Below are 27,188 nucleotides of genomic sequence, written 5' to 3' on the forward strand. Positions count from 1 at the left end.
TCACCCTCGTCCATTCTTAAATGGATTCCTACAGACTACAACTATGCTGCATATGTAGATAAGATAGACTTTTCGTTTGATGTTTTCTTCCTCCAGATTCTTAGAGTTATCTTTATTTTTTGCCAAACATTTTCTTACATCAGGGAATTTCAAAATTGATAAACTGCTCCAAGCCTGCCAATAAATGTATAGCATTCAATATTTTTGAAGCTAAAAGCTAGCTTTTGTTAGTAAAAGGTCATGTAGAACACATACAAAAAAGTTCAAATTTGATGGCACACAAAGAAGAGATATACAGGTCTTTGTTCTTTACCCTTTGTAATTATCACACAACACCCACACTGCCAGAAACAATAAGAGATGAGAAAAATAGAAATTGCTGGAAGAATTACAGAAATTTACAAAGTACACCTAGGAGAAGATTTCTACAAGAAAAAAAAATCAAGAATAATTGTGTGCTCTTTTTAACTTTTTATGTTTGAAAACTAAACAAAAATGGAAAACTATAATTGACTAAGTATATTTAACAGCTTCCAGCTTATTAACAGCTTATTATGTCTTCAAACTCAAGTGTAAAATAATAAATGTCCATGTGTACTGGGAGATTATTCAGATTACAATATCCATTATTGTGTCATTCTTACAATGATTTTCAATGATTATTTTTATTATTTCCAGTTATTTTCTTTGTAATCACTACATGTAAATTCAATATGCAATTGAACCACAGGTGGGAAGGGGTTGAGGAATTAAGCATGGCTTGAATGCCAGGAAAGGTGCCTTTTTTCCATTTTTAAAGCCACCCTAATGTCAAATGGTCAGAAGTGGTTTTGGCCAGGTACAACTGGATGCCTGACATACTATGAGACTTTTGTTTTCTTTTACTTGCTGTGCCTGTTACACTGTTGCACCATATTCATGAAGTGTTGGTGCCACAATTTTGGTGCTTTTCCAACACCCGCACCTCTTTTTGGGGGGTGGCTCACAATTTCGACGCAGCTTTGAAGTTCCAATATTTTTCCTGCTCTTCTAGTTTCCTAACACTTTTTTGATAACATTTTTAACTGACATTTGTGGGCTGCAAAAATCTGGTCTACAAAGTTATATTTCACCTTCATGAATGTGGAGTTATTTAGACCAATTTTGGTCATGTGCATATTTATTAATCCATTGCATCAAAATCTAAAATCTTAGTATAAATTACTGCACGGTTTATGTGCCAAAAAAAACAGGCCCTGCGCCAAAAATGATGAATGCTCCCCAATGTGCCCCGTTACTACCGTAGATTCCTCCAACAAAGTGGGTTTAAATGATTTGATAAATTCTGATTGTAGCTAGTTTTTAACTCTATGTACAAATCTGTAAAAGACTGACAACCGATTAAAGACTGAATTTTTACATGGTTGCCAATTTTCAACTAAAGAAAAAAGAAATAAATATGTGAGACAAATAGTGTAATGTTTAGCTAAATTTCTCTATAATATACCGTAATTTACCTTTTAACCTTTTTCTGAAGACTGAAAAAACTGCTGCTTAAATGGAGCAATTACCACACTTTGGCCACACTTAACCATTTTAAGGTTGTAGTGATAATGGTAATTTACAGTGAAAGATGTTTAAAGGGATTGTCCGAGAGTAATGAAAAAAAAACTAAAGGTGGCCAGAGGGGGCTGCTATAAAAATAAAGATCTACTTACCTTCCAGTGCCCTCCCGTATACCGCGCTGCTGTCGCTCCGGTCCGGGCGCCATGTAAACAAACATGGCCCCAGAGCAGCGCAGGACTCGGCTTCCGGTCGGACCCAACAACCTTCCAGCCCCCATACACAATGCTGTAAATAGGAACGGGTAGGCGTGGACGGCCACGGCCAGCCGGAAACTAATTCCTGTTTACATTGCGCCCGGACTGGAGCGACAGCAGTGCGGGTCACCGGAGGGCATCGGAAGGTAAGTAGATTTTTATCTTTTTTAAGCAGCCCCCTCCGGCCACCTTTAGTTTTTTTTTCATTGCTCTCCGACAATCCCTTTAAAGAGGACCTGTCACCCAAAATTTCGGCACTAGGAGCTGCTTACTAAAGTAACTTTAGTGAGCAGCTCTTAGTGCCGAAATTTTGGGTGACAGGTCCTCTTTAACCCTCACCTACCGATTTTTTTTATTTATTATTGTCTTCTAGGTACTTTCTTTTTTGCTTAATGAGTTGTATCTATATTCTATTTGGTGCGCTACATCATAAATTTATGCATTTTTATGAGATCAATATAATACAAGCAAGACAAGCAGAATGCGCTAGATATCTGCTATCAAAAAATATATAACAATCTTTGTTAAAGACAATGGGTTCCATATACAAATGTTAAAACCATTTAAATAATGTAATATACACTATACACAAAATCCCCAATCATCAGCATCAATTCATACTTCGGTACATATTTGGTAAGTTGATTTTCAAAATTCTTTTTTTAAGGAAATATAACATTTTTTCCCTCCTCACTTTCATTGGCTTTGAACCTCTTGGAAACTGGGCCCTTAAGGACCCGTATTCACTTACCACCTCCAATGGTGATGATTTTCACTATATAGGACATACTATCCCATATAGATTGGGCCTTTATAGCTACTTGTTTGCAACAAAGTACACATAACACCCCTTTTCCCCCTAATTTTCATCTTTTATAGATAAGGATCATATAAACTATTGGGCCTTTCCTGTGATTCATTAATTGGATTTAGAAAATCACAAGACCAGATACAAAGGTCGAGGTGACTTCATAATGAGTTGCCAGAGGGTTTTATGATATCACATTTTTGATCATCATTAGAGATGAGCGAACATGCTCGTCCGAGCTTGATGCTCGGTCGAGCATTAGGGTACTCGAAACTGCTCGTTGCTCGGACGAATACTTCGCCCGCTCGAGAAAATGGCAGCTCCCGCCGTTTTGCTTTTTGGCGGCCAGAAACAGAGCCAATCACAAGCCAGGAGACTCTGCACTCCACCCAGCATGACGTGGTACCCTTACACGTCGATAGCAGTGGTTGGCTGGCCAGATCAGGTGACCCTGGGATAGACTAGCCGCTGCCCGCGCTGCTCGGATCATTCTGTGTCTGGATGCCGCTAGGGAGAGAGCTGCTGCTGGTCAGGGAAAGCGTTAGGGTGTTCTATTAGCTTACTGTTAGGCAGGAGTGATTCTCAAAGAACCCAACAGCCCTTCTTAGGGCTACAATAACGTTCTACTTTTTTTATTTTAATTTGCATCTAGTACCATTTTGTGAGGAATTAGCAGGGGGACTTGCTACCGTTGTGTTTAGCTCTTAGTGGCACACATATCCATAGCAAAGACCGAAGTGGGAAAATTTAGTAGGGGTTGGATTTCAATTAGGCACTAACTCAGTGTCATCTCATCTGGCATAGTAGTGTGCTTTGATACTTGGCTAGAAAATAGCCATAGGAGAATACAAAGAGCTTACTTACGCATACAGTAGCGTTATATATATTTGATTTCTGGTTGATCTGCTGGTGGCTGTACTTTCTGCAGTGCATGTACTAGCCAATTCTGAGCAATTTGTAGTGAGACTTGCGACCGCTGTGTTCTGCGCTTAGTGACGCACATATCCATAGCAAAGACCGAAGTGGGAAAATTTAGTAGGGGTTGGATTTCAATTAGGCACTAACTCAGTGTCATCTCATCTGGCATAGTAGTGTGCTTTGATACTTGGCTAGAAAATAGCCATAGGAGAATACAAAGAGCTTACTTACGCATACAGTAGCGTTCTATATATTTGATTTCTGGTTGATCTGCTGGTGGCTGTACTTTCTGCAGTGCATGTACTAGCCAATTCTGAGCAATTTGTAGTGAGACTTGCGACCGCTGTGTTCTGCGCTTAGTGACGCACATATCCATAGCAAAGACCGAAGTGGGAAAATTTAGTAGGGGTTGGATTTCAATTAGGCACTAACTCAGTGTCATCTCATCTGGCATAGTAGTGTGCTTTGATACTTGGCTAGAAAATAGCCATAGGAGAATACAAAGAGCTTACTTACGCATACAGTAGCGTTCTATATATTTGATTTCTGGTTGATCTGCTGGTGGCTGTACTTTCTGCAGTGCATGTACTAGCCAATTCTGAGCAATTTGTAGTGAGACTTGCGACCGCTGTGTTCTGCGCTTAGTGACGCACATATCCATAGCAAAGACCGAAGTGGGAAAATTTAGTAGGGGTTGGATTTCAATTAGGCACTAACTCAGTGTCATCTCATCTGGCATAGTAGTGTGCTTTGATACTTGGCTAGAAAATAGCCATAGGAGAATACAAAGAGCTTACTTACGCATACAGTAGCGTTCTATATATTTGATTTCTGGTTGATCTGCTGGTGGCTGTACTTTCTGCAGTGCATGTACTAGCCAATTCTGAGCAATTTGTAGTGAGACTTGCGACCGCTGTGTTCTGCGCTTAGTGACGCACATATCCATAGCAAAGACCGAAGTGGGAAAATTTAGTAGGGGTTGGATTTCAATTAGGCACTAACTCAGTGTCATCTCATCTGGCATAGTAGTGTGCTTTGATACTTGGCTAGAAAATAGCCATAGGAGAATACAAAGAGCTTACTTACGCATACAGTAGCGTTCTATATATTTGATTTCTGGTTGATCTGCTGGTGGCTGTACTTTCTGCAGTGCATGTACTAGCCAATTCTGAGCAATTTGTAGTGAGACTTGCGACCGCTGTGTTCTGCGCTTAGTGACGCACATATCCATAGCAAAGACCGAAGTGGGAAAATTTAGTAGGGGTTGGATTTCAATTAGGCACTAACTCAGTGTCATCTCATCTGGCATAGTAGTGTGCTTTGATACTTGGCTAGAAAATAGCCATAGGAGAATACAAAGAGCTTACTTACGCATACAGTAGCGTTCTATATATTTGATTTCTGGTTGATCTGCTGGTGGCTGTACTTTCTGCAGTGCATGTACTAGCCAATTCTGAGCAATTTGTAGTGAGACTTGCGACCGCTGTGTTCTGCGCTTAGTGACGCACATATCCATAGCAAAGACCGAAGTGGGAAAATTTAGTAGGGGTTGGATTTCAATTAGGCACTAACTCAGTGTCATCTCATCTGGCATAGTAGTGTGCTTTGATACTTGGCTAGAAAATAGCCATAGCAATAGGATAGCATTGTTTGGTTTTAAAAACTCAAAAAAAAACAAAAAACACAAAAAAAAAAAAAAAACACAAAAAAAAACAAAAAAAAGTAAAAAAAAAAATAAAGTTATAACTCTCATTTTAAAAATGTTTAACCCGAGGGCTAGGGGTAGAGGACGAGGGCGGGGACGTGGGCGTCCAACTACTGCAGGGGTCAGAGGCCGTGGTCCTGGGCGGGGTGAGACACCACCTGCTGATGAGGGAGCAGGGGAACGCCGCAGAGCTACACTCCCTAGGTTCATGTCTGAAGTTACTGGGACTCGTGGTAGAGCACTGTTGAGGCCAGAACAGTGCGAACAGGTGATGTCGTGGATTGCTGACAATGCTTCGAGCAATTTGTCCACCACCAGTCAGTCTTCCACGCAGTCCACCCATGTCACCGAAATCGCCACTCCTCCAGCTCCTGCACCTCAGCCTCCTCCCCCCCAGTCTGCCCCCTCCCAGGAAAATTTGGCATTTGAACCGGCATACTCTGAGGAACTGTTTTCTGGACCCTTCCCACAGTCACAAACCACTTGTCCGGTTGCTGCTGAGCAATTTTCCGATGCCCAGGTTTTCCAACAGTCACAGTCTGTGGGTGATGATGACCTTCTTGACGTAGTGGAAGTGTGTAAAGAGGTGTCCGACGATGAGGAGACACGGTTGTCAGACAGTGGGGAAGTTGTTGTCAGGGCAGGAAGTCCGAGGGGGGAGCAGACTGAGGGATCGGAGGATGATGAGGTGACAGACCCAAGCTGGGTTGAGAGGCCGGGTGAACACAGTGCTTCTGAGACGGAGGAGAGTCCTCGACCAGAACAGGTTGGAAGAGGCAGTGGTGGGGCCAGACGGAGAGGCAGGGCCAGAGCTGGTGCATCAGCGCCAAATGTGTCAACTAGTGAAGCTCCCGTGGCGAGGGCTCCTGCGGCGAGGGCTAGATCTTCAGAAGTCTGGAGGTTCTTTAAGGAAACACCGGATGACCGACGGACTGTGGTGTGCAACATTTGCCAAACCAGGCTCAGCAGGGGTTCCACCACTACTAGCTTAACTACCACCAGTATGCGCAGGCATATGAATGCTAAACACCCCACTCAGTGGCAACAAGCCCGTTCACCTCCGGCCGTGCACACCACTGCTCCTTCCCCTGTGTCAGCTGCTAGTCAGCCCCCTGCCCAGGACCCTGGCACAAAAACCCCATCGTCGCCTCCACGATCCTCCACAGCATCCACCAGCGTTCAGCTCTCCATACCCCAGACGCTGGAGCGGAAACGCAAATATAGTGCAACCCACCCGCACGCCCAAGCCCTTAATGTGCACATCTCCAGATTGCTTAGCCTGGAGATGCTGCCCTATAGGCTAGTAGAGACCGAGGCCTTTCGCAACCTCATGGCGGCGGCCGCCCCTCGGTATTCGGTCCCCAGCCGCCACTACTTTTCCCGATGTGCCGTCCCAGCCCTGCACCAGCACGTGTCAGACAACATCATCCGTGCCCTGACCAACGCCGTTTCTGACAAGGTCCACCTGACCACGGACACGTGGACGAGTGCTGCCGGGCAGGGCCACTATGTATCGCTGACGGCACATTGGGTTAACTTGGTGGAGGCTGGGACCGAGTCTGACACTGGGGCTGCTCATATACTGCCGACGCCGAGGATTGCGGGGCCTACCTCGGTCCAGGTGTTTCAGGCCTACTATGCCTCCTCCTCCTCCCACCCCTCCTCCACCTCCTCCTCCGAACTACCATCCGTGGGCACGGCGCCATCAGTCGGTAGCTCTAGGCACAGCAGCAGTGCCGTCGCTAAGCGACAGCAGGCGGTGCTCAAACTGCTGAGCCTAGGCGACAAAAGGCACACCGCCCAAGAGCTATTACAGGGCATCACGGCGCAGACTGATCTGTGGCTGGCACCGCTGAACCTCAAGCCGGGAATGGTTGTGTGTGACAATGGCCGTAACCTGGTGGCGGCTCTGCAACTCGGCAGACTGACACATGTGCCATGCCTGGCCCATGTGTTAAATCTGATAGTTCAGCGTTTCCTCAAGACATACCCCAATCTGTCTGATTTGCTCACGAAGGTGCGCCGCATCTGTGCGCATTTCAGGAAGTCCAGCCCAGATGCTGCCACTCTCAGGGCAGCGCAGCGCCGCCTCCAACTGTTGTGCGACGTGCCCACGAGGTGGAATTCAACACTGACCATGTTATCCAGAGTTTACCAGCAGCGCAGAGCGATTGTAGACTGCCAGATGTCAACTTCCACCAGAACTGGTAGTCAGGTCAGTCAGCTTCCTCAAGTCTACAATGAGGAGTGGACGTGGATGTCTGATATCTGTCAGGTGCTGAGTAACTTTGAGGAGTCAACACAGATGGTCAGTGGCGATGCCGCCATCATCAGCCTCACCATCCCGCTGCTTGGCCTGTTGAAAAACTCTCTGGTCAGCATGAAGTCGGAAGCTTTGCGCTCGTCACAAGAGACAGGGGAAGAATATTCCCTTGTTGATAGCCAAAGCACCCTCAGGTCTGTTTCTCAGCGCATATCGGAGGAGGTGGAGGTGGAGGAGGATGAGGAGGAAGAGGAGGAGAATGTTGGTGAGACACAAGAGGGGACCATTGTTGAGTCCTTTACTGTTCAGCGTGTATGGGCAGAAGAAGAGGAGTTGGAGGAGTTGGAGGAGGAGGAAATGGACAGTCAGGCCAGTGAGGGGAGTGAATTCTTACGCGTTGGTACTCTGGCGCATATGGCAGATTTCATGCTAGGCTGCCTATCCCGTGACCCTCGCGTTCAAAGAATTTATTCCAGCACCGATTACTGGGTGTTCACTCTCCTGGACCCACGGTACAAGCAAAATCTTTCCACTCTCATCCCTGCAGAGGAAAGGAGTGTGAGAATGCATGAATACCAGCAGGCCCTGGTGCACAAGCTGAAACAGTATTTCCCTTCTGACAGCGCTAGCGGCAGAGTGCGTAGTTCTGCGGGACAAGTAGCGAGGGAGAGTAGGCGAGCAGGCAGCTTGTCCAGCACTGGCAAGGGTACGCTTTACAAGGCTTTTGCCAGCTTTATGTCACCCCAGCAAGACACTGTCACCTGTCCCCAGTCTCGGCAGAGTAGGGCTGATCTTTACAGAAAGATGGTGAGGGAGTACGTAGCTGACCATACCATCCTCCTAAATGATCACACAGCTCCCTACAACTACTGGGTTTCAAAGCTGGACATGTGGCACGAACTGGCGCTGTACGCCTTGGAGGTTCTTGCCTGCCCTGCCGCTAGCGTCTTGTCCGAGCGGGTTTTCAGTGCAGCTGGTGGCATCATCACCGATAAGCGTACACGCCTGTCGACTGACAGCGCTGACAGGCTGACGCTTATTAAAATGAATAAAGGCTGGATTTCTCAGAATTTCCAATCTCCACCAGGTGAAGGAAGCTCAACCTGAATAATTGATCCACTCCTCCTCCTCCTCATTTTCCTCCTTCTCCTCCTCTTTGTACAGTAAAGCAGAGGAAAATGGCTATTTTTTGACAGGGCCCACTGGCTCTTGCTATAGTACTTCATGCATTTAATTTTTCTGGAGGGCCACCTACCCGGTCCTCTGTTTGAAACAATTTTTGTGAGTGCCACATACAGGCACTCAATCTATTCCATTTTACTGCAGGGCCACCTACCTGCTCCTCTGGTTTGAAACATTTTTGGGACTGCCACATACAGGCACTCAATCTATTCCATTTTACTGGAGGGCCACCTACCTGCTCCTCTGGTTTGAAAAATTTTTGGGACTGCCACATACAGGCACTCAATCTATTCCATTTTACTGCAGGGCCACCTACCTGCTCCTCTGGTTTGAAACATTTTTGGGACTGCCACATACAGGCACTCAATCTATTCCATTTTACTGGAGGGCCACCTACCTGCTCCTCTGGTTTGAAAAATGTTTGGGACTGCCACATACAGGCACTATCCAAATTAAATTGTCTCCATAGCAGCCTCCACACGTTGTCTCCATTGCTACCTCCAAAAGTCGTCCATATAGCTGCCTCCATACATCGTCCCTTTATCAAACGAGGTGTGTCAGGCAGAAATTTGGGTTGTTTTCATGGATTCCACATCAAAGTTGTTAACTTTGTCGCCACCCTGCTGTGTTATCCACAAAATATACTGGCAAACTTTTACCATTTAGGGATATTATTTCAGCGCTTCTTGCGCATCTGTTTACATTCCCCTCACCCGGCATATCCTAAACTTATAAGAACGCTACTACACTTGATCTTATACAAAAGGTTCTTAGAAGTGCTGTTTGGGGAGTAGCCTAGAGACAGGGGCTTGAATTGGCGAAAGCTCGCCTGGCAGCGGAGCGCCAGCTCCATGCGCATCATGCGCTTCTTGCGCATCTGTTTACATTCCCCTCACCCGGCATATCCTAAACTTATAAGAACGCTACTACACTTGATCTTATACAAAAGGTTCTTAGAAGTGCTGTTTGGGGAGTAGCCTAGAGACAGGGGCTTGAATTGGCGAAAGCTCGCCTGGCAGCGGAGCGCCAGCTCCATGCGCATCATGCGCTTCTTGCGCATCTGTTTACATTCCCCTCACCCGGCATATCCTAAACTTATAAGAACGCTACTACACTTGATCTTATACAAAAGGTTCTTAGAAGTGCTGTTTGGGGAGTAGCCTAGAGACAGGGGCTTGAATTGGCGAAAGCTCGCCTGGCAGCGGAGCGCCAGCTCCATGCGCATCATGCGCTTCTTGCGCATCTGTTTACATTCCCCTCACCCGCCATATCCCAAACTTATAAGAACGCTACTACACTTAACTTGGTGCAGGCTGGGACCGAGTCTGACCCTGGGGCTGGTCATATACTGCCGACGCAGAGAATTGCGGGGCCTACCTCGGTCCAGGTCTCAAAGGCCTACTATACCTCCTCCCACCCCTCCTCCACCTCCTCCTCCTCCGAATTACCATCCGTGGGCATGGCGCCATCAGTCGGTAGCTCTAGGCACAGCAGCAGTGCCGTCGCTAAGCGACAGCAGGCGGTGCTGAAACTGCTGAGCCTAGGCGATAAAAGGCACACCGCCCAAGAGCTATTACAGGGCATTCCACATCAAAGTTGTTAACTTTGTCGCCACCCTGCTGTGTAATCCACAAAATATACTTGCAAACTTTTACCATTTAGGGATATTATTTCAGCGCTTCTTGCGCATCTGTTTACATTCCCCTCACCCGCCATATCCTAAACTTATAAGAACGCTACTACACTTGATCTTATACAAAAGGTTCTTAGAAGTGCTGTTTGGGGAGTAGCCTAGAGACAGGGGCTTGGATTGGCAAAAGCTCGCCTGGCTGCAGAGCGCCAGCTCCATCCCAAGATCCAACTAACATAGTTGCAGCACCTTTAATCTACTACTAGTTCACTGCCTCCATAATAATAATAATAATAATCTTTATTTATATAGCGTCATCATATTCTGTAGCGCTTTACAAATCATAGGAAACAAATACAAATGTAATGTAACAGAGCACAACATTTGTATGGAACAACAGGAGTGAGGTCCCTGCTCGCCAGAGCTTACGGTTTATGAAGATGATGGGGTAACACGAGGTAAAAGAATATTTAATGGTCAAGCCATTCTTCTTAGGGAATAGAAAAAAATATAATAAATGGAATTGCTGTCGCTTGAACCACTCAGCCGTCATCTTATATACCAGGTCCAGGGTGAATGGGACTGCAGAGAAGTCTGGTGCCTGTTGGTTGCTGGATAACAGATGGGAGGACGACACAGGACGGGTTAGTAGAAGAGTTAAAACTTCATGCAGTTAATGAGTGTTATAGGCTTGCCTAAAGAAATGGGTTTTAAGAGCACGTTTGAAACTTTGGAGGTTAGGTATTAGTCTGATAGTCCAGGGCAGAGCATTCCATAGAATTGGTGCAGCTCTAGAGAAGTCTTGGAGACGCGAGTGGGAGGTCCGCACTAGGGTAGAGGTTAATCTAAGATCACTGGCGGATCTAAGAGCACGGGTTGGGCGATAGACTGAGATAAGAGAGGAGAGGTAGGGGGGTGCAGCATTATACAGAGCTTTATGGATGAGGGTTATTATTATTTTAAACTGTATTCGAAAGGAGACTGGCAGCCAGTGCAGCGACTGGCATGAACTGTAAGCATACATGGTCCCCTTATCAAACGAGCTGTGTCAGGCAGAATTTTGGGTTGTTTTCATGGCTTCCATGTTAACTTTGTCGCCACCCTGCTGTGTAATCCACAAAATATACTGGCAAACTTTTATCATGTACCGATATTATTTGAGCGCTTCTTGCTCACCTCCTTTGGTTCCTCTCTGACACCCATTGGTTTGAAGCCTGAGTCCAATTAGGGTATGTCGCCATGCCACTCTCTAGCCTGCTGCCGCTGCCTCTGCCTCTGCATGCCGTCCCCTATAGTGTCAGGGTCAATTATTGGATGTTTTACATGCTATCTAGCTTCATTCTGTCACTCTGTCATGGCCATGCTGTTGCCCATAATTTCGGCATAATGGTGCGATTAAGCAGCCTCAGAGGCATCCATGCATGCTGCCCCTGCTGTTTCCTGTCCATTTCCGTGGTGTTTCCATCCTTTTCTGAGGTTCCCAGGTGTTTGGCCAAGCTTCCCTGTGCAGAGCCTTGGTCCCCTTGAAAAATGCTCGAGTCTCCCATTGACTTCAATGGGGTTCGTTATTCGAGACGAGCACTCGAGCATCGGGAAAAGTTCGTCTCGAATAACGAGTACCCGAGCATTTTAGTGTTCGCTCATCTCTAATCATCATCCTTCAATGTGCCAACATGGGAATCTGTTTTGTTCGTGGTAGTGAAGACTGGTTCGAAAATATTAGGTCAAGCTTTGTTGGGACATTGTTTAAAGTGAGCTGCAAACTTATTATGCAACTTACCCCTGACGACGATACACGTGTGGAGCCTTCTGCCCCTATTCGGGTCTCTTTACCTGCCGATCTGCCAGCCTAGTCTGTTTGTCATTTGTGCTTAGCCACTGGTATTGTATACACACATGTGTAGTGTTCATCTTTTTTTCTGGATTCATAGGTGGTTAGATACTTTGTCTGTAGATTTGTTTTACTTGATATTGAGGATTGATTTGCTCATGTTCATCTACAGCTTGACACATTTATACGGCTTATCTTTCTATGCCACACACTTATATTACTTATTTCAGATTTTCAAGGACTATGCAAGAAAGGCTTATAACCATGATGTTGTGGTGGAACAGTGGGTGGTGAATTAGGTGGTCGCTACCATGATCACCTTTTTGTGCATAGTGTATATGACATTTTTAAATGGTTTTAATATTTGTATGAGTAACCCATTGGGGGGGGGGATTTACTAATTCTGGCACAAGCACGACTGTTGGCATCGGAGATAAGTCACCCAATGTGATAAAGCACTGCCCAATGTGATGCATGGCTCTTAATTAATGGGTAGACGGAACTAATCAGTCGTGTGCCATAAAAATGCCAATATCAATGAGATGTGCACCAAAATCTTAATTTTGCTCTCTGACCATTTTTTTCCTGGTCTATTGTGCGCCATAATTTGCGCCAAAAAAATGCAGACAAAATAAACATAAATGTGACGGATAATGTGGAAAAGTTAGGCCACGCCCACTTGCACCAAAAGACCCCGGAGTCGGGATAGTCTGAAACATCTGTTCTTTGTGGCGCAAACTCATTATGAATGATCCGCAACAATTCTGCACCAAAAAAAAAGTAAAATCACTGCATTTTTTTAGGCGCAGATACGATAATACATGTCCCCCATTGTCTTCAATAAAGACTGTTATATATTTTTTGATACCATAGAGCCATATCTTGCACATTCTGTCGTCTTGCTGTTGTCTTGTAACTTTTTTCTGATTCTTAATGACTCTCTATGTGACGAATACTTTATATAAACTATATGACAGGAGGCAGAGAGGGTCGAAAAGAAGCAAGTGATGCTAAACATTATGAACTTTCTGCAAACAGCATGTATTGCAGGAAGCTTAAAGGCTATAGCTTTGAGAAAAAGTTTAAATATAACCTGGAATAAATCAATTTCAAGCTAGAACTTCAAGTCAGGTTTAGGCACTCACTTTTTGAATAATCATTTTCCCTATTTATAACCACCAGTCATTGTGAAGAGCTATCCTCTGTAAACATGAAGTAAATGCACCATGATTCATGAATGTGGCTCACTCTGCACATATCACAGGCAAACTGCACATAGTGCCTATGGCACTGGTTTTGATAAATGTGGGCCAATGTGTGGATGAAGTAAGTAAGTTTTGATCTATTGATCTAGAGCTGGGAAAAATAAAATAAGATTCACTATAGCTTTAAAGGCTAAAGTTCCCTTTGACATTTTAGCACATTGTACTTTTAAATGGACATTCTTATAAATTTACCTAAATCATCTAAGATGTTTCTGTTGCTCCCAAGTGTGCAGTTGATGGAAAGTTTATTTACACTTCCTCACGTGAAAAAGTATGGCTCGACACTCATGAACCTTGTTCTAATTAACAATAACACCATGAAGGGTGGGAAACCCATAAAATCAATAAAGAGTATCAATGGTGGAGAAATGGTGGATCTGAAGGACTTTCTGGCCAAGTTGAGAGTGGTGGCGGCGAGAAGTGATTGGAGCTGGATTGGAGTTGGAGCTGGATTGGAGCTGGCTGAGCTGTTGTGGCCAGTCCTGGATGGAACAGTGGTGGAAGCAGTGGTGGCACAGCCGGAGCCCAGGGTGGAGGTGAGAGAGGCCGTGGTTACGGTCGACGTGGGGCCGTCTGAAGTAGTCAGGAGCTCTCGCTGCACCAGGGCACTAGATCATTTGAGCCCAGAAGAAACCCCCAGATCGTGACAGCTTTTAAAGAGCCCCTCACAGTACCCTTCAGTGCAAGTGCATGCTTCCCATGCCTTGGAGCAGGGTTTGCACGCAGGAATCCACGTGCCCGGTCAGCAGCTGTGGAGAGGAGCTGGTTGTGCCTTAGCCCGGGGTTGAGGCATCTTGCTGCTCTTGTTCAGCGGAGATCCAGCCGTAGGAGGTCCAAATTTGGAGGTGGAATTGCTCCCCTGCCTGGCATAGTGCCTGTGTGGGGGCAGTGCTGATCAGCACATGGTACAGCATGTAGGTTTCAGGTCTCCCCGCCAGCAGAGGCGGGATGCTGGGTGGCTTCTGAGCATGGTGTCCAGGCCAACAGAGTTAGTGGTAGCTGAGGATAGTGGTACCCGGTGGCTGAATCCAGTACTCCTTCGTAGGAGGGGTGCCAATCTTGCTGCAGCTGCTCCAGGCTGAGAGACTGATGCCAGTGCAGTAGAGGTCAGATGTGTGGCAGCCCTGACAATAGGGACACAGCGGGTGGATTTTGACCTTCCAGCAAGTGGAGTCACAGCCCCCTTGAAGCCAAGTGAGCATACTTTTATGTCAGTGCTTGTATTGGGGGCCCGTGGTGCGGGGGGAAACGGGAGTGTAGTCCATGATACAATAGCTAGATGGTTTTTCATGCATTGGTTCTGAGGTGTCTGGAGTGTTGTTGGCATCAGTAAAGTGGGTAGTGGAGAAGTTTGGGGTTCTGTTGGCAGGGAAAATAACAGAGGGTCCTAGTAATAGTTTGGAATTTTTGGGGGATAACATTGGATAAGGCTTGGATGGAGTGCAGATTGTCTGGGGAAGATTGTTGGGTTTGCGAGTAGAGGTGCAGAGAGTGAGTAGGTTGCGCAAGATTCCTCTTAGGGAGTTGCAATCTTTATTGGAGAAGCTTAACTTTGCATGTTGCATCATTCCAATGAGGAGGGTTTTTTGACACCACATCTGAGGTTAGGGCCCTGCATCAGTTTGCATGGCTTACAGGAGAGTTGCGGGAAGATTTGGGACAGTTTGGGACAGTTTCTTGGGAGGTCTACTCTTGAAGGGGTTGTGGAGAATTTTGACTGGGGGTTGTGGGTAGATACAACTGGGGGGGGGGGGGATTTAGGTCCAGATAAGTTGGTAGGTAGTGGGGGAGGATTGGTGAGGAACTTCACTTGGCCTTACTGGGGCTCTTCCCTATTGTGGTGTCAGTGCTGGTCTGGGAAGAATGTTTTAGGAATGGTAAGGTTTGGCTTCACTGCAATAATCTGTTGGTGTTGGATGCCATTAATAGCATGTCGGCATTTTCACCTCCGGTGGTGGGGTTCTTGCAACAGTTCGTGTTTCCCTGCTTATCCCTAAATGCACGGGTGGTTTGTGGTTCATGCTCCAGTAATTGAATTGAGAAACCTTGCCTGGGGTTCAGAGTGGCGAGGGTGCAGATTCAGGCCACCCTGGCTACTGGCATAGGGGTAGCGTACATGGCTTGTTTGCAACATTGGGGTGGCCTCAAACAGTTATGGATTTTGAAAGGAGGGGGGCAAAAAATTAAAACAAAAATGTAGAAGGGCATAAGTGATAAGGAGTTACATTTTCATAGAACATGATAAAATCCATCCAGTCAGATGTAACTAAAATATAATCTTAAGCTTTGGTACAGGTGCTTGTGGAGATTGTTACAGATAGTGAAGTGTACTTTTCACCCTGGAGGACAAATCTATTGTTAATATGATTTTTGTTGATGAAACAGCTTCATAACTTGCATGAGATTAATATTAATACTTTGCTATATCTCTAATAGAAATAACAAAATAACAGCTAATTTGCTTTTTGTTGCATAATTATGACTCATGGTGTTAATGAATACATATAATTATCACAGAAAACGTTTTAGTAATGTAAAGTAAGCCATATTGCGTTTACATTGTCTGGACCCCTGTCTACAAATGAAAAAGAACAAAACATGCAAAGATGTAACTGTGCAGTGTCTGACAATGCAGCAGAGAATTTATCCTGATATCAAGGACTTTATATGAAGCTTTACTTAGGTATCAATTTGGAAATATAAGGAATATACAAATAAGTTTTCCAGATTGGGAAAAGGATAACTATAACTATAGTTCATGGGGCTAAACATCACGGTCTGACTTTTAGGAAGCCATTCAACATAACATGGTAATTGCCAAACCAGTAGGTCATGTTATACAATGTATTGTAAATGTCTTTAAAGGGAACATGTCCCCAGCGACCCCCTTCCCACACAAACCATGCACAGTTCCTTTGAGATGTATTTATACTAATTTCACTGTTGGTTTTATCCATGTGATTAGAGCTACCATTCTTCTAAAAAAAAGCCTTTTAACTAAATATCCAATCCATGCTGGGGGAGCTCCAGCATACAGGCAAGCTACAACTCCTCCTGACACCAACACAATATACTAACACGGATTTTGCAGTGCGGCGGACACAGCTGCCGTGGCACAATACTGGCGCAGACACTTCATAAATACAGGTACAAGCAATTTGCACCTTCTTTTCAGTGCAAAGTCAGACAGAAAACTGGCGCAAACACTTTAATAAATGTGAGCCTTGTGTGAACGCACGGTCAGGGTTAATGTAAGGAAGCATTGATAGAATGGCAGCAGGGACATAATTTGGAAGCAAGGTGACCTGGCAAATATAGGTAGATGGTTGTATATGGGAAAGAGATGGGAGGTCAAGAGGAAAGGAGTGGTGGTACAGGTGGCACACAGGTAACATTTCAGGGGGCAGAAAGTGAGCATAAAAAAACATAACTGACTCTGTCAGAGTCAAGACTGAAAGGGTTAATTGCACACACAGGGCTTGACTCCTACCATGCTGTCCTCCTCAGCGAGGTGACAGGGTCACCATACATCAAACAGGAGTGGACTTTGGTTCCTGTCTGTTTCTGTCTGAATAGCTGCTCCTCCAAACGCTGATAACGCTGAGGCCGACCCGAACAGCCCTGGTGGCTGGAGGCACGGGAGTGCTCAGTAAATTACACATTGGGAGGCACGGCCCTGGCGCGCACGGGAGTGCGGGGCACGGCTGCAACACAGACACTGATGATGCAAAGAGTAACCGCTCTCTGCATCATTATTATTATATCCCTGTCACACACCTCCCCCGCCTTAAGTGGGCCCGGCCCTGATTGACATGCTATGGACAGGAAAGCATCAAACAAATAAGGATCAATTTGACAGAAAATACACCAGAATGATAGGGCACCCCAATCTGCGTTTCAATGGGCAAAGGTTCATCAAGGGTATAATTGGTATGCGTATTTCTTCTAGTGAAATTGTCTTAAAGAGAAATGGTAATGAAGGAGGATAAGGAAACGCGATGGAGTTGGTCTGAATGGTGACCTATTCTTGTCAGAAACCTGTGGAGACGTGCAATACTCATTGAAAAGGATCGATGCGTCAAAGCAATATACCGTGTTGGATTCATAAAGAATTTATAAAGGATTGTTGGAGCTCCGGTCAGAGTAATTTTTCTCTTTCTTTTGTTTTAATTGTGGGACTGTTTGTGGACTGGTCCTGAGCTGTTGTTAGCTCCTAGGAGCCAAGTGTGCAACACATTAAGATATTAATATTAATAAGTTATATTAAGGGTATAATTGGTTGCCCTGAGAAACTATACCACTTTTATAATAATAATAATAATAATAATAATAATAATATAATAATTATTATGCATGTAACTTTCACTTTATTTTTTCTAACCACCTTTGATTTCTCCTCCCATCTATGTAATCTCTTACCACTTGATACCATTAAACAGGTTACTTGGTGGATCCTGGTTTCTGTAAATATCGATCATAGTTGGTGACTGGTTCATTTGGCGTTATTAATGTCTTTAATTATTTTATACCTTAAAGCGAACGTGTCACCAGTAATGTGATTTTTAGCTGGTGACAGGTTTCTATAGTCTATCCTATGATTTTATAAAATGCCTTTGTTAGCATTCTGAATTATTTCAGTAGTTTATATAATGTTTATTCAGATTACCTGGCTCTCTGCTAGCATCATGTGGTGAGTCCTGGTGTAAGGGGCAGCTGTAGCCTGTGTGTGCCTGTGTCAGTCTGCTCTCTGCCAAACTAATGCAGCCCCCTCACCACTTCCCACTTTCTGTCATGTGCATTGAGCAGGCAGGGGAGGGGGATGGTGTGGAGGAGAGGAAGAATGCATGAGGAGACACAGGCACACACAGGCTGCAGCTATTATAAAGTACTAAAATGGTTCAGAATGATGAAAAGGTAATTTTTAAAATCAGCATAGTATAGACTTTTGGTACCTGTCAACAGCTAAAATTGACAATCCTGTTGACAGGTTCACTTTAAAGAATGACCGGACCATTGTACAAGTTACTGTAACCTTCTGTGTCCTTTCTTCATTCTCATAGACTGTAAGCCCTGATTCCTATTGTTTCATCTGACCATGCAATGGCTCTGCTATGTCTTATTTTATTTATACATGTCGCCCATGATCTGTAAAGCTCTGCAGAATATGATGACTGTAAAGAAAGAAAAATGTCTTATTGTTTATTATTAGTACCATTAACATTAAACATTTACTAAATAATATGTTTGTAATAAATTATAGAAAAACTTTTAATTGTCAACTTTTAGGCGCATCTCAACCACATCACGAAACTGACTATCTATTGGTATCCTAATCCTGTATCCTAATTCATAATCCTGCCTACTCAGCCACAGTAATAATACTAATAATTCCTTTATTTATATAGCGCACACAGATTACGCAGCGTTGCTTAGAGCTTGCCAAATCATGCACAAAGAGTTTGTTTATCTGCTTTTCAGGTGTAATGCTTTGCTGTGGGTCACTGTATCAAAACCACATGTGGTACTGTCTACTAAGTCAGTGTTTCTAAGCATATAAATTCACATTTTTATAAACAATACCCAATAACTTCCAATTGTCCATCCAATCTGAGCTGTGTTTGTTCTATTGGTTTGGAAAGTAATTGCGTTTTAGGATGGTGTGTATGTTTTAGATTAAGGAAGAAATCTATGCATTTAAATGAAGACTGTAGACACGGTATAAGAGTAATCCTTCACTCAAAACTAAAAATTGCTTTTACTTTACTATTTGGCTGCTTTTTCTTACTGTTACTAAGCAATATTGGAAACCCATTCTGTACAAGTTGTAAGGAACACAGACGCATTAAAAACATTAAAAATAGATTTAACTTTTCAGCCCTGTAGTAGGCCATTTTGGGAACTAAAATGTACTTTCCCCAAACAAAGGCTATTTTCAAAAACCCATTTTTAAACTCACTCTGCCATTCTTTCTTTCAGCAACTTGATAATAACATGTAGTGTATTCAGAGAACTGTTGTGCTTCACTTTTGTTCATAATCTATTAAATGAAATAATATTTAATGAGGAATAACTTCAAATATTATTGTATTTTCAAATAGAGGCTTGTAAAAAAATGTATACTCCTTTGTTTTGTTATCATTTTGACACAGTTTACACCTATTATACAGAAAAGTATTTATTTTTCCAAAGTATCTTGTACAGAATGACAGTTTACAAACTTGAAATCAGGACAAGCTCAAAAAACAGGTACATTTAGTTCTTTAGACTCTAAATAGTACTTAAAGAAATGCTCGAGATGAGCATCAAAGGAGACATCTGCACATGCTGAGAACATAGATTTAGCTCAAAAATTGGTAAACTATCAAAAAATATGGAATTAGTAGACATGCTGTTATTTATTATGTCTTATAGCTTATAACTATGTATGAAAATACCAATGGACAGTGCAGAATTTTAATGATCTCTGTATACCTAAGCATATTGCTGTAACAAGAGAACATCCATATGCCCATATCCATATCTACAGAAAGTATCAGAAACTTGGAAACTGTTTAAACAGTAGCTAATTATTATAATTAATATACGAAAAGGAATATTTCCATTCAATATTGGGAAATGTAAAACCTGTTATCAGATTAGACCATGATAATAGTTTATACGGTTGAAAAAACACACTTGTCCATCAAGTTCAACCAAGGAAGGGTAGGGATTGGATGAGGAAGGGATTTAGGGGAAACAATCTTATATAGCATAACAATCAATGTTATTTAATAATAATTGATGCCTAGCACACTGGAGCATTTACATGTTCCACATCCTTGGTTGGAGAGAAAAAACAGAAGTGGAAAACAAGGATGAGATTTAATTAAGCATGAACAAACACATCTATAGACCTGGGGCTTAACAATTTTTGACCCTGACCATATTATCATGAACATAAAAGATTTAAATGTATATTAAATGTCAATTGGGGTTTTTGAAAAGATAGGATAGTCTAGGAACAAGTTGTAGTACTTTATGTTAGGCTACAACAATTAAAGACTTACTAGTCTAATTTAGTACTAAAAGTTCTCTCCCATACACATGAAACAGTAAAGTATCTGTTGGCTGACCAATTGCTCAGCTATCTCTTAACAGAGTTATACAAATGCATAATCTGCTCCTCCTTGCCCAATCCTTGTCTTCCCCTACATCTGAAGTCTGGGGAGTAGCCCCATGCAGACAGCTGGAAGAATCCACCAAAAATGGCAGATTTTTCATTTAGCTACTTTTGTTTTTTGTACATATTTTTCACTTCTAGATTATGCCTTCAGTAGTACAAATTATTCTGCAATTAGAGCAATCAGTATGTTTTTTGCAACAATAAGGTTGTGAAGGTCTGTAGAGAAAGATCACTCTGTTTATCATGACATGATTTTGTGTGCTCTTATTGACAATGAGATATCTTTTGGGGCATGATTGCTTTCTTATTGCTGAATTCATCCTATGTCATGACTTTCCATGTTCTTTTGCACTTCTCTTTTTTAAACATGTTCAATATGTTTTGCAACTAAATTTATGAATATATGCTGTACGGCTTCATTGCTGTAGCTGTGGATTAGATGGGTTGTTCATGTCCATAGCACTTTAAGAATATATTTACTTAAAAAATTGGTGACATGTTTTATCATTTTTTTTTTCACCAACTGTATTTGTGTTCCTTTAGAGTCATTGTTATACTATACCCAATGAAGAGTTCCAGGTACTCTTAAAAGTTCACTTGTAACACAATATATTTCTATTAACCATCAATATGTATCATAACTTCAAGATGATCATTTTGTTTCTCATATTAATTATAATAAGAATTGGACCATCAACATCAAAAGGCATTCTTTATTTTACAGAGAGGTTATGGAACTCTCTGCCACAGGATGTTTTAAATGTTAATTCTTTATTTTGGGCTCAATGTGAATAACCATCTTCAGTAAAATCAATAAAAGTTATATTTAATAGATGACTAAAGATGTGTCAGATGATTATAGACAACATGGGAACTGATAAAAATCAATAAACTGTCTAGGTTCATATATAAGGCGCACTGGACTATAAGACGCACCTGATTATAAGGATGAATGACCAGCAGGTGGCAGACCTGTGCACAGTTCAAGGCAGATGTTGTCTGTAAGTAAAGTTCGTATATAAGGCTCACTGGACTATAAGGCGCACCTTTGATTTCTGAGAAAATCAAAGGATTTTTTGTGCGCCTTATAGTCCGAAAAATACGGTATATTCTTCATGATATGCAAATGGTAAGTATCAGTGGTTCCTCCTATATCTTGATGGTGCTGGTTCCGATCTCATCAAAAGGGGATATATTTTAAAACATCTTAATGTTCATAAACTAAGGAGCTGTTTAAGCTAATGATGTGCGTTAAATTACAAAATTGTATAAATATATGACAATTTGTGGTGCTACAGTGTACATAGCAGCCATAATATATATTTATAGTCTATATCATATTACTCATATACATACAATAAAAAACATATTTATAGTACTGGTATTTGGTGTGGTCCCATGTAAAATATGTTTGGAGAGAAAAGCTTTAGCGTTATACAAGTTATATGGGATTAAAGTCTGGTGGTATGCTATAGATGAATTTTTATGGCATTGTAAAAAGAGTAAAGGCTAGATTAATAATGAAATCCATGAATACATGTGCAACCTTTTTATTTCAAATGTTGTATAGGCCAATTCTCGGCACTGATGCATAATAGCACTAAGGCCGTGCAACACCAGATTTATCTACTGTAACTTTTTAAAAATCTGCAGTCACTCCAGTCCCCTCCTGGCATATGTGAAGCACCTTACATGCCAGCAGTACAGAAGATCATCTGTATTTTTCAGATTAGTTAATATATAGCATATAACAATATAAAATATTTTAACTCTTTCACAAGAGGAACATTTTTGTATATATACAATTTGATTTATTTGCTTTTTTTTAAAGATCCATTTAACAGTTTATTAAAAGATCTGATCAAGATGAAAGTCTGCCACAAAAACACATATGGGGGATTTAACAGAGCTATTACACCATAAAACTGCCCCCCCCTCAGGCCAACATCATAGCAAACGGGCATGGAGTGATGTGAAGGGGGCAGTGCCTGGTGGTGGAGTGGGCCGAGTTTCAGTAGGACCAGTTAAAGAATTGCCCTGTTGCCCGCTTGATACACATATACTGAGGGGGGAAAGATCATATATTTTTGCCCACTACCAGGTAGGCCTCCATTTATACAGGGTGAGTGAAGGTAAATTTATACTTCACTGTATTGAAAACTCTTACTCCATAGGAGTGCTGTCTAATTTATGTTTTTATTTTCTGTCAGAATGTGTACAGTTGGAATATGACATCAGTTTTCGTAGTGAATCCCTGTTAACTGAAGCATTTAGAACAAATGGTTCATAAAATTTGTCCAAAATTAACATCCTACTATGAAGTTACTTTCACATTTCAAAATTACATTTTTCCATAAGCAAATGTAGATAAACTGCTTTTTTCAGATTTATGAAACCTATCAGTCAAACTAATGTAGAAAAAAAACACTTTTTTTTTTATCAAACTGCTGCTTATAGACTGCTGGTGTTTTAACTGAAATCTTGGATATTGCAGAAAAGCAAAAATTAGTTTAAAAGGACTATGCTTCGTGTAATTCTGTCTGAAACTTGCTGTATTCTTATTTAAATATAATTTGTAAATGTATGCTGTTCCTGTAGATCCTGTTGCTGGGCCCCATAGGACAATTGTTTTTGGGACCCCCCTTGAATGAAGACTAGTCTAGACTGCCAGCTAGAATCGGCTGCTGGGCCCCCTTACACCTTGAGACTCAAATAAGCTGCTATGGCTGCTATAGTGGTAGTGGTAGTCCCTGACTTAAAAAAGCCAAACTTATAGACAGACTTATAGTTACAACCTGACCTCTCTGTCCACTGTGACCTCTGGAGAAGCTCTCTGGATGATGAAAATTTACTTTAGTCCCAGTCTGCAATGACCAATTGTAAGGTTTCTTCAAATAAACTTTATTATTAATCCTTGTTCCTTTGACAATTCAGCATTTTTTAAATCCCATTGTCACCAGGACACAAACAATAATTTGGCTGGAGTTACACTTACTTAATATACCTGGTGCAACTTATATAAAAATTTTACTTAAGAACAAACCTATAGAACCTATTCTATACGTAACCCGGGCACTGCCTGTAGTTACACCCCTGAATTCATTTGAATGATAAAAAAACCAATGGTTTTTTTTTTTGATGACCCCATTAAAAATACCTTAAAAAAGTGTTTTTCTCAAAGAATTTTGGCAGAGTGCATAATATACATGAATATAAGCCGAATGTTTCAGAGCAAAAAATGTGCTGAAAAACCGACTTACATTCAAGTAAAAAAAAGAAATTCAAAACTCACATTTCTGGCACTCTGCAGAGGGCTTCTATTCAATCTGTCCATCAGGGATAGGTCCATGCAACGTCACAGGCGCTGAGGTCAGAGCTGTGAGCTGCACGGACCTGCCACTGCCGGACAGATCGAACAGAAGATCTGCGGGGTAACCGGAAAGATGAGTTTTCACTTAGATTTTTTAATGAACTGTCTGTATAATGGGGCATGGGGCTGGCTGTATAACAGTGTCCCGGGGCCAGCGGTAAAACAGAACAGGGGGCTGGTGGTTTAATGGGGCAGAAGGCTGCCTATCTAATCAGTCAGGGGGCTGGCTGTATAGGGCTGGCTCTGAGACCCCCACTGATCAGCAAGTTAGGCCCTATTCTGTGGATAGGGCCTAACTTTAGCTCATGGAAAAACCCCATTTAAAGCTTACTTTTTCATGGTCATATACCTAAGTCATATTCTATATCGTTAATTTTATCTTGGACTATTAACTCTAATGGAATTTTAAAGTGGACATATCAGGCACATCAGACCCCTCTCTGGTGCTTTCCGCAGAAGTTCACTTAAGCCGCACACACCAACTTCATTGCGCAAGCGTAGTACCCACAGCACATGTGCATTGAAGCTGGGGCGGTACCATGCTGGCTTCATTGTATAAGTGCACAGGTGCCAGAAGGTCTGGATTGATGTAGGTATTCAATTTTTCAATTTTTCTTTTTAGAAAACTGAAGAGCAATTGGGACACTAAACCACAGGTCCAAAAGAAACTGAGGGTGGTTTGATGTGCCAAATTGCTCTGACACGAAGCATTTAACACATCAGGAGGAACAAAGATTATCTTCAAAAATACATAGCATTTTCTAATGCCTAAAGAGATATCCCCTGTGGCATGTCCTGATTTACTTTCTGTTCATTTCAATCCTCCTCTATATTTAATATACCTGCAAGACTTAGGGGCTCATATACTTTTGTCAGACTGTTCATCTTTTTCGGGGATTGCACGGCTTGGAGAGTTACAGTGCAGGTGTCTGCACTAGGATGCAACACAAATTGGGGGCTGTGCTGTCCAAGATCTGACTGATTCGGACTGAGTGCAGGATTTAAAGGGGTATTCTCATCTGGACATTTACATTTAATTTTATTCATTTGCCATATGGAAACATTTCTTCAATTGGATGTTATTAAAAAAAAATTACCCGTGTGAAGATAATTTCTCATAAATGTAGTCATATGATCCCTTAGAAACAAGACTATGTCCATGGATACAACCACCTCTGCTGGAGTGATTGCACAAAGAAACAAAAAGTTTTTGTATATGAAATGTCCGGGAGTTACTCCATGTCCCACAGCCGTCCTGTGGTAATGAACTCTGAAGCCAGGTGGTTGGGCAGGGCTCGATAGCGTATGTCTGGCCACCACTGCCAGAGGACAGGGTGATCATATCTGAAGAAGCTATCTGGTTTCTAAGGGACATCATGGCTACATTTATGAGAAATTATCTTCTACATTTACGAGAAATTATTTACACCAATATTTCATGCAGACACTATCTGTTAAGATTCACTGAAGTTATAGCATTTTAAGGCAATTGGAAAAAATATTAATGGATCCACTTGCTGCAGATACGTTAAAACCTCATATTCTTTATTTATTCCATAACGATCCAAGTACACAAAACATAAGACGTTACTTATGTGGAGCGATGATGCTCACTGTTAAAAATAATGAGGCAGACCTACGCGTTTCGGACATTGACTGGCATGTTGTCCTTAATCATGGTCTATCTGCCTATAAGTAAGACACAATCCTTTATACTTAAAAAAAACCAGGATTTTTCCTCTCTAGTGATCCGGGCACTGGTCACACTAGTTGGATGTCGAATACCTGAATACGAATCTTCTGCCGAACAGGGTGAGCTGGTTCCGGCGCTTCTTTTCGTTATGTTTTTAAACACATGTAAAGCGTTTAAACGCCTTAGTAATCTTTATATACCACGTACATTCAGCGCATTGTGATACAAGCTCGGCGCACCGTGCGCATGACCACTTTGTGCTTCTGAATGGGAAGTGGTCGCGCGCATGGTTTAAAAACATAACGAAAATAAGCGCTGGCACCAGCTCACCCTGAGCTGGTGCACAGCATTTGCAGCTTAGAAGCACCATTGGAAGTGGTAGGTTTCCTTTAATGTAAAATGTAAACTGGATGTGGAATTTATATGAAGACTACAATAACTTCACCCTGTTAAACAACAATGAATATAGACTGTTTTAAAGTGATTCTTCGAATAGTAAGGATTGACTAACGATCTATATAATCATCTATATAATAGCTTCATGTTCTGGGAAAGTAGCTCGGCCTCTACTGCTCGGAAAATAACACCCATGTATAATAAGCAGATGAAGGTTAATGAAAATTGTCTTACCGCTAGTGAGAAACTACAATAATTATAAAAAGCCCTAAAGCTAGAACCTTACATGGGAAAATAAAGTAATTTTAATCAAGGTGAGGACAAGTGCATTTCATTCACTAAATGTGCAATAATTTGGTAAATAAGTTCTCCTTTCATGTATTTAAAAAACTGCTGCAATATGTAATGCTGATGTAGTATGGGATCCTAATGTTGCATTATACATTTAATTTTGAATCCTTAAAGGAGTCTTCCAAGTTATGTTATGGATATTGATGACTTACCTTAAGATTAGATTATCATCATCTAATTAGTGGAGGTCTGAGACCCAACACCCCTACTCTTCTGTATTGTCTCTGGTTCACAAAGTAACACAAAGAACAGAACATGATGCATATTGAGCAGATTTACTGACCCGGTCCATTCGCGATCCAGCGGCGCGTTCTCTGCGGTGGATTCGGGTCCAGCCGGGATTTAATAAGGTAGTTCCTCCGCCGTCCACCAGGTGGCGTTGCTGCGCTGAAAAGCATCTGAACGCGCCGGAATTCACGGAGGCCAGCTGAGTGAAGGTAAGCGCTTCCCGAGCGACACATTTTCCGTTTTTAAATGCGGCGGTTTTTCCGAATACGTCAGGTTTTTGTTCGGCCACCCTCCCCCCCCCCCCCCGATTTCCAGCGCGCGCATACCGGCGCCACAATCCGATCGTGTGCGCCAAAATCCCAGGGCAATTCAGGTACAATCGGCGCAAATATTCGGGTAACACGTCGGGAAAACCGCGAATCGGGCCCTTAGTAAATGACCCCCATTGAGTTGGAGCTGAGCAGCAGTAATCTGTCTTGGCCTCTACATGGAGAAGAGTGCTGTCAGTGGTAGATGACAATAGTTGGTTAGTGGAGGTATCGAGTGGGAGACCCCTATTTATCTGAGATTATTTACCCATGCTAAGG

The 27,188-nt window shown here is 42.5% G+C and overlaps 1 protein-coding gene across 6 annotated transcripts in view; it reads right to left on the reverse strand.

The window, feature by feature from the left end:
• The window catches only part of CDH20 (cadherin 20), a 328,467-nt gene that overhangs the window by 162,808 nt on the left and 138,471 nt on the right, over positions 1-27,188 (reverse strand). The window contains exon 1 of one of the 6 annotated variants that reach the window (XM_072152736.1): positions 19,358-19,376. The exons of the other annotated variants lie outside the window; for them this stretch is intronic. The gene's annotated coding sequence lies outside the window, so the exon portion shown is untranslated. Of the gene's footprint in view, positions 1-19,357; positions 19,377-27,188 lie in introns of those variants that run through there. 6 annotated transcript variants of the gene reach the window in all.

Source organism: Engystomops pustulosus, chromosome 5 (assembly GCF_040894005.1).
Source record: "Engystomops pustulosus chromosome 5, aEngPut4.maternal, whole genome shotgun sequence".
Taxonomy (NCBI): Eukaryota; Metazoa; Chordata; class Amphibia; order Anura; family Leptodactylidae; genus Engystomops; species Engystomops pustulosus.